Source organism: Pecten maximus, chromosome 4, assembly GCF_902652985.1.
Source record: "Pecten maximus chromosome 4, xPecMax1.1, whole genome shotgun sequence".
NCBI classification, from domain to species: Eukaryota; Metazoa; Mollusca; class Bivalvia; order Pectinida; family Pectinidae; genus Pecten; species Pecten maximus.
Window position 1 is genome coordinate 12,348,057 of NC_047018.1, and position 11,626 is coordinate 12,359,682.

The window sequence follows — 11,626 nt, forward strand, 5'->3', positions numbered from 1 at the left end:
AATAGTGATAAGGCTTCTTAATGGATGAAAGTGTGACAATGGACCATCATGGAAGTTTAGGACAATTTGGACAGCCCTCCATCTGATGATGACAAATTCATGGCAGATATTTGGAACTTAAATCATGGAGAAACCAACAAGAAATTTCATTTTAATTACATTTATTGATATTTTGCAGACAAAGCAAGCAATGTTTGAAATGAACATGAACTATAAATAAACAGCCTGGTATATATAAATAACTTATGCAAGTGATACAACAAAAAACTGTGATAAGGATTAAATGGTTTACTTTGTAAACTGATTTTCCTGAAGATTCAAGTGTTAACACTAGACAGTCAACAATATTGGGAAAATTGATTGTAATTCCGAATTCAATGCCAATATCTTCATGCTTTGTAAGACCCATTATAAGTCACTACAGCGTTTTATTTGGCTAATTGGTACAATGTGCAGATTTTGGCTTAAAGTGATCATGAATATTGTGATATTAAGGTCATCACTTCAAGGTGATATGGACAAGACATCAGACATCTGTCAAAATATGTGATGTAAAGTCACTCTGACTAGGGTACCTGTTGGTAAAATAATTGTTGGTCCTTTGATTTATCATTCAATGGAATACATCTTCTATGTAATATCTGTATCCAGAAATTGATATGTGCTTAAATATCAAACCATTCTTGTGACTACTTTTATGATGGACATAAGGATTGTACTAAGTTACATACCACATATGACAAGTCAAATTCCACATCTTTGTTTGATGATAAAGTACAGTGGTTTCCTTCCATCAAGACAAAATTCAGAGTAATGTTCAGATTTATACCACAGTTGAAACTGGGATTTAAATTTGTATAATGAATTGATTTAGTAATTTGTTTACTAAGAGTATATCTTGCTGTTATGTCCAGTGCAGTGGAAACAAAGCGTTGTTGATTTTGAATAAAAACAGATCCAGTGATCATTTTTGAGTATAGGATGTTGTCTGTGCAGGGACTGAAGTTTATAATGCAAATCACTGTAAAGGAGGTTGAATTTTATGCGACTAAATTGCTTCCAATACATATATGGACATTTTATTAAATGAAAGCAGCTTTGAATATCATGTCACACTTTCAGACCGACTACCAAGTTTCTGTGTTGATAATATAATTTATATAACAATACACAAATAAATAGTAGCTACTGATGATTCTGACTAGTATGAAAGCACTTTCTGAGACAGGCTAATTATCACAATAATCTATAACACAGTCTTCACCAATTAGTACAAAATATATCCTTTGACAATAAACATCACACAAACAATAGAGTCATGATTTAAAACATTCTTTCTGATAATCTGTGAATCTGCTAAACTGAAATGGTCAATGAATAAAAAATTAGATAATATTGAGAAAACAAAACAAAACTTCACCTAGACTCTTACCTTTGACATGCTATAAAGTCAATTTCTGACCTTTGACATGCTACAAGGTAACAATATGTGATATATCAAATAAAGTAATATGTATACATGTAATTTGTACCGTTACCTCATGAATATCTGTAACGTAAAAGTCAAAAATTTGGCATAAGCCCCCGAACAATCATATAAATGATATTATAATATTTCTGACAGAAGCATCAGAAAACACAATCACAAGAACATGTCATACATACCAACATAAAAATGTTTCTTATCAAGTTATAGTCGCTGAAATGTTTACTTTGAGCTTTGAGAAGATTCTTACTGCAACTCCTTGATGACGATAAGTTTTGATGACGATAAGTTTTTTCACAATCACTTCAAGTGACAATATTAAACCAGAAGAGCAGCCATGCTATTTCCTGTGTACTGATCCTAATCTAAGCTCCATATTCTCAGAAATTGGGAACAATCACCAAGGGGGTGCAGACAAAACATTTTACACTAAATCTTCCCTCACTAAATCAAACATGTGTCAGTAACTCTCCAGATGATATGTTTCCATTATTACTGTCATGTTCGTTAATAAGGCCATCTTATCTTTTCAAAAATTAACAAAAATTAAAGTAAATACTGGGATAACTTGTCAGAATTCTTTTTATATGCTTGTTAATTTAGTAAAATAGTTCATACAATACTAACATATATATATATATATAATACAAATACTGTTATTTCAGTGTCTTAATGGAATATACCAAGTATACATGATGTAAATGGTCAATTAACTTTTCTCACATTATGTAAAAAAACATGTCTGTATTCTTGATACATTATGCGAGTCTTGTGCAGTTGTTTCATCCAGCAGTCTCATGTGTACACTCTAAACATCAAAAGTTATAGGTGTGTTGATGCTGTATAAAATTGTCAGCTACTAAAATTGGCCTTAATATGCATGGACATCAGATCAAATTAAAGTAGTGAAAATGAGTCACTTCCCCGGACTTTAAAATCCAATGAGTCAACCTTTAATAATTAAAGTATTGAACAACATACTAAACAAGACATTATTACAATGTACTACATTCCAGTAAGCCATGATATATCCAATGTAAAACAATCTATCCATTGTGAGTGCTTTGGAAATACATTATTGTAATTTGAAGTATACATAACATCTTAACATCTTTCAGTGGTCCCAGTTTGACAAACCTTGAGTGTCTCAGAGTCTTTAATGATAACCGATAACTACAATGGCAACCATGCTATTTCCTGTGTACTTGTCACAAAGCACCCCATTTTCAGAAATTTATGGCAGATAATTTTTTTCTGTAAAAAATCCTGTTTATCAAGTAAGGTAACATCCTGCATGCCTTATAGACACATGTAAAACTACCTGGTATTGAAATATTGGAAAAAAACCCACCCCAGAAAATTATGTAAAATCACTAATTGTAATGCAAACACTTTCTGCTGAAAATAGTGTAATACAGACACACCTTTCACTGATTATAGTGTAATGCAGACACACCTTTCACAGATTATAGTGTAATGCAGACACACCTTTCACAGATTATAGTGTAATACAGACACACCTTTCACAGATTATAGTGTAATGCAGACACACCTTTCACAGATTATAGTGTAATGCAGACACACCTTTCACAGATTATAGTGTAATACAGACACACCTTTCACAGATTATAGTGTAATGCAGACACACCTTTCACTGATTATGGTGTAATGTAGACAAAACTTTCACTGATTATGGTGTAATGTAGACACACCTTTCACTGATTAGAGTGTAATACAGACACACCTTTCACAGATTATGGTGTAATACAGACACACCTTTCACAGATTATAGTGTAATACAGACACACCTTTCACTGATTATAGTGTAATGCAGACACACCTTTCACTGATTATAGTGTAATACAGACACACCTTTCACTGATTAGAGTGTAATACAGACACACCTTTCACTGATTAGAGTGTAATACAGACACACCTTTCACTGATTATAGTGTAATGCAGACACACCTTTCACAGATTATAGTGTAATACAGACACACCTTTCACTGATTATGGTGTAATACAGACACACCTTTCACTGATTATAGTGTAATACAGACACACCTTTCACTGATTATAGTGTAATACAGACACACCTTTCACTGATTATAGTGTAATACAGACACACCTTTCACTGATTATAGTGTAATACAGACACACCTTTCACTGATTATGGTGTAATGTAGACACACCTTTCACTGATTATAGTGTAATACAGACACACCTTTCACTGATTAGAGTGTAATACAGACACACCTTTCACTGATTATAGTGTAATGCAGACACACCTTTCACTGATTAGAGTGTAATACAGACACACCTTTCACTGATTAGAGTGTAATACAGACACACCTTTCACTGATTATAGTGTAATACAGACACACCTTTCACTGATTAGAGTGTAATACAGACACACCTTTCACTGATTAGAGTGTAATACAGACACACCTTTCACTGATAATGGTGTAATACAGACACACCTTTCACTGATTAGAGTGTAATACAGACACACCTTTCACTGATTAGAGTGTAATACAGACACACCTTTCACTGATTATGGTGTAATACAGACACACCTTTCACTAATAAGAGTGTAATACAGACACACCTTTCACTGATTATGGTGTAATGTAGACACACCTTTCACTAATAAGAGTCTTATACAGACACACCTTTCACTGATTAGAGTGTAATACAGACACACCTTTCACTGATTAGAGTGTAATACAGACACACCTTTCACATATTATAGTGTAATACAGACACACCTTTCACTGATTATGGTGTAATGTAGACAAATTTCACAGATTATGGTGTAATGCAGACAACTTTCACAGATTATGGTGTAATGCAGACACACCTTTCACTGATTAGAGTGTAATACAGACACACCTTTCACAGATTATAGTGTAATACAGACACACCTTTCACTGATTATAGTGTAATGCAGACACACCTTTCACAGATTATAGTGTAATGCAGACACACCTTTCACTGATTATGGTGTAATGTAGACACACCTTTCACTGATAATGGTGTAATACAGACACACCTTTCACTGATAATGGTGTAATACAGACACACCTTTCACTGATTATAGTGTAATACAGACACACCTTTCACAGATTATAGTGTAATACAGACACACCTTTCACAGATTATAGTGTAATACAGACACACCTTTCACAGATTAGAGTGTAATACAGACACACCTTTCACTGATTAGAGTGTAATACAGACACACCTTTCACTGATTATAGTGTAATGCAGACACACCTTTCACTGATTAGAGTGTAATACAGACACACCTTTCACAGATTATGGTGTAATGTAGACACACCTTTCACTGATTAGAGTGTAATACAGACACACCTTTCACAGATTATAGTGTAATGCAGACACACCTTTCACAGATTATAGTGTAATACAGACACACCTTTCACAGATTATAGTGTAATACAGACACACCTTTCACAGATTATGGTGTAATGTAGACACACCTTTCACTGATTAGAGTGGAATACAGACACACCTTTCACTGATTAGAGTGTAATACAGACACACCTTTCACTGATTAGAGTGGAATACAGACACACCTTTCACTGATTAGAGTGGAATACAGACACACCTTTCACTGATTATGGTGTAATGTAGACACACCTTTCACTGATTATAGTGTAATACAGACACACCTTTCACTGATTATAGTGTAATGCAGACACACCTTTCACTGATTATGGTGTAATACAGACACACCTTTCACTGATTATAGTGTAATACAGACACACCTTTCACTGATTATGGTGTAATGTAGACACACCTTTCACTGATTATAGTGTAATACAGACACACCTTTCACTGATTAGAGTGGAATACAGACACACCTTTCACTGATTAGAGTGTAATACAGACACACCTTTCACTGATTATGGTGTAATGTAGACACACCTTTCACTGATTATAGTGTAATACAGACACACCTTTCACTGATTAGAGTGTAATACAGACACACCTTTCACTGATTAGAGTGTAATGTAGACACACCTTTCACTGATAATGGTGTAATACAGACACACCTTTCACTGATTATGGTGTAATACAGACACACCTTTCACTGATTATGGTGTAATACAGACACACCTTTCACTGATTAGAGTGTAATACAGACACACCTTTCACAGATTATAGTGTAATGCAGACACACCTTTCACTGATTATGGTGTAATACAGACACACCTTTCACAGATTATAGTGTAAGGCAGACACACCTTTCACTGATTATGGTGTAATACAGACACACCTTTCACAGATTATAGTGTAATGCAGACACACCTTTCACTGATTATGGTGTAATGTAGACAAAACTTTCACTGATTATGGTGTAATGTAGACACACCTTTCACTGATTATAGTGTAATACAGACACACCTTTCACTGATTATGGTGTAATACAGACACACCTTTCACTGATTAGAGTGTAATACAGACACACCTTTCACTGATTATAGTGTAATACAGACACACCTTTCACTGATTATAGTGTAATACAGACACACCTTTCACTGATTAGAGTGTAATACAGACACACCTTTCACTGAAAATAGTGTAATGTAGACACACCTTTCACTGATTATGGTGTAATGCAGACACACCTTTCACTGATTATGGTGTAATACAGACACACCTTTCACAGATTATAGTGTAATACAGACACACCTTTCACTGATTAGAGTGTAATACAGACACACCTTTCACAGATTATAGTGTAATACAGACACACCTTTCACAGATTATAGTGTAATACAGACACACCTTTCACTGATTAGAGTGGAATACAGACACACCTTTCACTGATTATGGTGTAATACAGACACACCTTTCACTAATAAGAGTGTAATACAGACACACCTTTCACAGATTATAGTGTAATGCAGACACACCTTTCACTGATTAGAGTGTAATACAGACACACCTTATCACAGATTATGGTGTAATACAGACACACCTTATCACAGATTATGGTGTAATACAGACACACCTTTCACTGAAAATAGTGTAATACAGACACACCTTTCACTGATTATGGTGTAATGTAGACAAAACTTTCACTGATTATGGTGTAATGTAGACACACCTTTCACTGATTAGAGTGTAATACAGACACACCTTTCACTGGTTATGGTGTAATACAGACACACCTTTCACTGATTATGGTGTAATACAGACACACCTTTCACAGATTATAGTGTAATACGGACACACCTTTCACAGATTATAGTGTAATACAGACACACCTTTCACTGATTAGAGTGTAATACAGACACACCTTTCACTGATTAGAGTGTAATACAGACACACCTTTCACTGATTATGGTGTAATGTAGATAAATTTCACAGATTATGGTGTAATGTAAACAACTTTCACAGATTATGGTGTAATGTAGACAACTTTCACAGATTATGGTGTAATGCAGACACAACTTTCACAGATTATGGTGTAATGCAGGTACATGTACCTTCCATTAACAAGAGGCCCATGGGCCTGAATGGTCATCTGATATTAATAGATCCGAGTACTATTGTAGCATACATATTCAGTAGCTGTAAAGTGGTTGGGATCGTGCAATACTTTTCTTGTATATTTGCCATGGCAGCCATCTTGGATTACTGACAAAACCAAAAAGTAACAACACTTGGTCAGAGTCATCTCTGGATCAGGAAGGTTAGAGCCGAATCTCACTTGTGGGTGTTCAGGAGGAGGTTAAAATAATTGTTGTTCAGGAAAACAATGGTTGCACAATCATGCTACAAAATGGCCACCATGTCAAAGTATTTAGTACAAGGATGAAAACTAACAACACTTTGTTGACTTCCCTTCCTTAACATCCTCACCAATTTCAAGTTTAATGACACAAGTTTAACTGGAGTAGTTTCAAATATTTTTCAAAAGATGCTTACCATCTTAGATCCTACATGTAGAACTTGAGAAGTTTGAAATGTGAAAAGCTAATGCATTGTGAATGACCAATAATATACACTTCGGGTCAGATGACCTAAAAATAGTGTAACACAGACACACCTTCCGCTGAAAATAGTGTAATGCAGGTACACCTACTGAAATCAGTGTATGTAACATCAGCATGACTTCTATCATCAATATGATGTTTTCATTTCTATACCTACAGATCTTGTTTTATGACAATTTTGAATGTTCTGTAAATGGGGTTATAATATCAATGCATCAATGTAACATTTCCTTTCCGTCAAGATGATGGGGCTAAATTCCACAATCTTACACAAAAAATTGGTCATGTGTCTATCTGGTTGTCTCTGGATACTTATTTCATGCTAAAACCTGCAGCATCTTCCATCTGGACCAGCCAGAATGTAAAAGAATTTGTTTCATAATTGTTTTTTAACAGCAATCTTACACGAGCATTGATGAATTATGGAATTCACTGAGTAGCAGTGAAGTGAACAGTTTGATAATTTCCTATTAATAATACTGGCATATTTCGTCCCAAATTGGAAATTTTCAAATGCAAAAATAATCACATGACATGGTCTCGACATAATTGATTATGATGTAACAACAGGCCCAGAGGGCCTGCATCGCTCACCTGGATATTTCAGTAATCATGGAAAATAATGGAAGTTAATATAACAATTATTTTCTTAGCTGGCTCTCCTATTAATGGTTCAAATAAAATCTGGACCAAATCCTGTCATTAAGAAGAAGAATTTTAAATTTGTTTTGCTATATTTTCCGTATTGGCCCCATCTACCTGCCTCCAGGGAAGCAACACCCTCCCTTTACATTTGGATCTCCTTTGCTCAATGAAGTAATGCTCCAGATCAAATTTCATCAAAATCCATTTAGTTGGACAATAATAGTGATTCAAGGGATTTACCTCTATTTCCCCTAGAGGGCCCTACCCCTCTGGCCCCAGAGGAGCCACCATCAATTTATACAATATTTGGTCTTCTTTGCCCAATAATGTTCGAGATATGTTCAGGACTAAATGTAGTAGAAACTTAAAGGAATTATCTCAATTTCCCCTATTTGACCCTGTCCTTCCAGTTCCAGGGGAGGTCACCCCTCCACCTTCAGAACACAGGAACTGAATTATGCTCCAGACCAAATTTCATGAAAATCTATTCAGTCATTCAGGACTAGTAACAAATTAAAGGATTTATCTCAATTTTCCCTATTGGGTCCAGACCCAAGTGGGAGCCACACCCTCCATTTATACAACAATAGATTTCCTTTTGGCTAATAATGCTCCAGACTATATTTCATCAAAATCTATTCAGGCATTCAGAACAAGTAGGAATTTCATCTTTTGGGCCTTGTCCCCCCAGCCCAAGGGGAGCCACATGCTTTGTTTAGAAACAATGGATCTCCTTTGCTGAATGATCTTCCAGACCATATTTCATCAAAATCATTCAGTTGTTCAAGGCAAGTAGTGATTTAAAGGAAATGTTGATGCACAGGATGATGCAGTGTGGCATAAGCTTGGGCTAGGTGAGCTAAAGATCTTTCCAGTACTTCTTAAATACTACAAACTCCATCTGCCAAAACCCAAGATGGCTGCCTGTCAGTCATTTTGTATTATAATCCTACTCAAAATTAAATGGGCATGACTGTGGACTGAGGGGAACCCACATATGAAATCTGAGAACTTTCAGTACCAAGAATTGTTTACAGACGGACGAAGAGCGGACCATGCATGAAGAGTGAGTTGAATAGACCATTGTCTGATTTGTTTTTGTTTGATGCCACCTGACCTTTAGCAACCAAACCCTATATGACAATGCACAAGTTCCGTTCTGATTTCAGAGAGGAGAAAAAAGAAACAATAATATCAGTTTTCATCTCTCTAAACTTGATGACAAAAGTGTGTACCTACATTTTAGGTTTAAACAATCATTAATTTGCACCAAATTAACAATAATTTGTTAAGAAACACTTTGCAGCATCATTCCTCCACTTTGTTGACCTATTTCAAACATGGAAGCCTTGGTTGTTTAAAAGGAATGATTGTACCAAGTGGAACAAATATAGAGTATGAAGAAAAAAAACTTTTGTTAGTTTTTGCTTATTTTACATTCCATTTTTGTATTTACTGGACTCCATTTTTAATAAAATTTTGTACCAGATTGAAACCTGGAGATATAAATAATCAAGATTTTTTTTTCTCTTGGATTTTATCGATATCATTGTTGGAGTCGTGATGCTGATAAAAAATCTGGTGTGATAAGCTTGGGTTTATCACAGTTAAATCTGGTAAAGTGTATCAATATGGAAACAAAATATGTCCGCACTAAAATAGTATTCATAAAACATAAAATACACAATAAAATACATAGTCCAATACTGAAAACACATTATGTTAAACAGAAAATACCTCATTTAACAACTAGAAATACTCAATGACAGCATGTCTTTAAACATCATTGTCTTCAGATAGAAACAAGACATATTTCAATGGTATCAACATATTTCAAAATAAGAATTCGAAGTTTCAGTAAACCAATCAAGGCCTAAAATAAAAAATTAATTGTTTGCTGCTGCCGCCCTACCCAAAAAAAATGGTCCCGCTGGAATTATTTTTTTACGTTTTTTTCGGTCATTTTTTTTTTATAAATCGTCATTTCCGGATTCCGGATTTACCGGATTCGTTTCGGTTTTAGTTTTGACTCTTCGTCGCTCAAACGCTTTATAATAGCGAGTTGTTAAAGCGTGCAAAGCACCTTGCTGACGTTGTGGGCTCGGAGCCGCCATGGACGTCGCTACGCTAAAACGAAAGTTGGCTGCAGTCAGCAATGATTACGTATCGCTGTGCTGTAGTTTGGTGTATGAAGGAGAACCAGATATGCATAAACATAACAAGAACAACTATATTATGGAGTTTGGTGTCGGGGACACGTGGAATGAAGTGCTTGATGAGCTATTACATACCGGCACACACTCGCCGTCACTGCCGGGGAAAACAGATGTGGTTGAGTTATCTCTTGCGGCAAAAAACTCGATCACTGTCTTCCACCCCCATATGGATGAGGCTTTCGAGGTAGCCCAAAACCTCGACAACACTTTGAAATATGCGACTTTTAAAGTGATCAAATCTACCACAACAACAGAATCCGAGAGTAACCCGACTAGTACTAGTAAAAGGAATGCCTTCAGTGTCCTGATGTCGTCAGCGACCGAATTGTCGAAATTTGCGAAACACAAGGATGCTACAGGGCAAAAATTCACAGGTAAGTCACATTTTGTGGTAGAGGTTAGCCTACAAAATGTAAACATGCAAAAGACTAACCTCAGTGTATTATTGTTCTCTGATATTTTTTTTAAAAAGTAGTTTGAATCAATATATTGAAGCATCAACTTTATAATGTAAAAGGATTTCATCTTTAATAGTATGCATTTGCAAATTATTTCACTGTGAAGTATCCATCATTATTTAATTTCAGGTGATGCTTTGCAAGGTATGGTATTCGTCAAGTTGCAACTAGCCTGCAACACCCACATCGAATTTGCATACTATGCTACAGGATTTGCCACAAGGAAAGACGTGTGTTGTCACTGCGCTGTTGATGGAGTACAGCGAGATGCCAACTTGCTCAAACAGTATCGTGTTGTTCTGCCTGTTTGTGCGGATTGTTTATTGGCAGGCAAAGACAGTGTGAAAAGGAATCCAATAAAAAATTGAAATATTCAGATAGGCAGGTAGCCCGTTCCGCCTGGCATGTTGCGGAGATGCAAACCTGGCAGATGCAGGCGAGGGGGTAGGAAGTTGAAACCCCATTCTAACGATTTTGTCTGACAGAGTCCTCGACTACAGACTCGCCTTTATATAGTACCACTCGGTACCACTGGTTGAATTTAGTCGAGCAGATCATGTCCACCCTGACCTGTCCTTTTGTTAATTTTGTATTAATGACAATTTGTCTGTTTATGAAATATTGTATAACAGATACATAGTAACATACACAGTATCAATACTTAGTAGGGGTGGGCAATATATTGCACTTACAGTATTTTTCTTGCAATACTATATAGCAATGTGATTTTGAATTTTGTTCTAGTCATTTTAATGTTGTTTAAGTACAATTATTAACTAATTATTTAGAAATAAT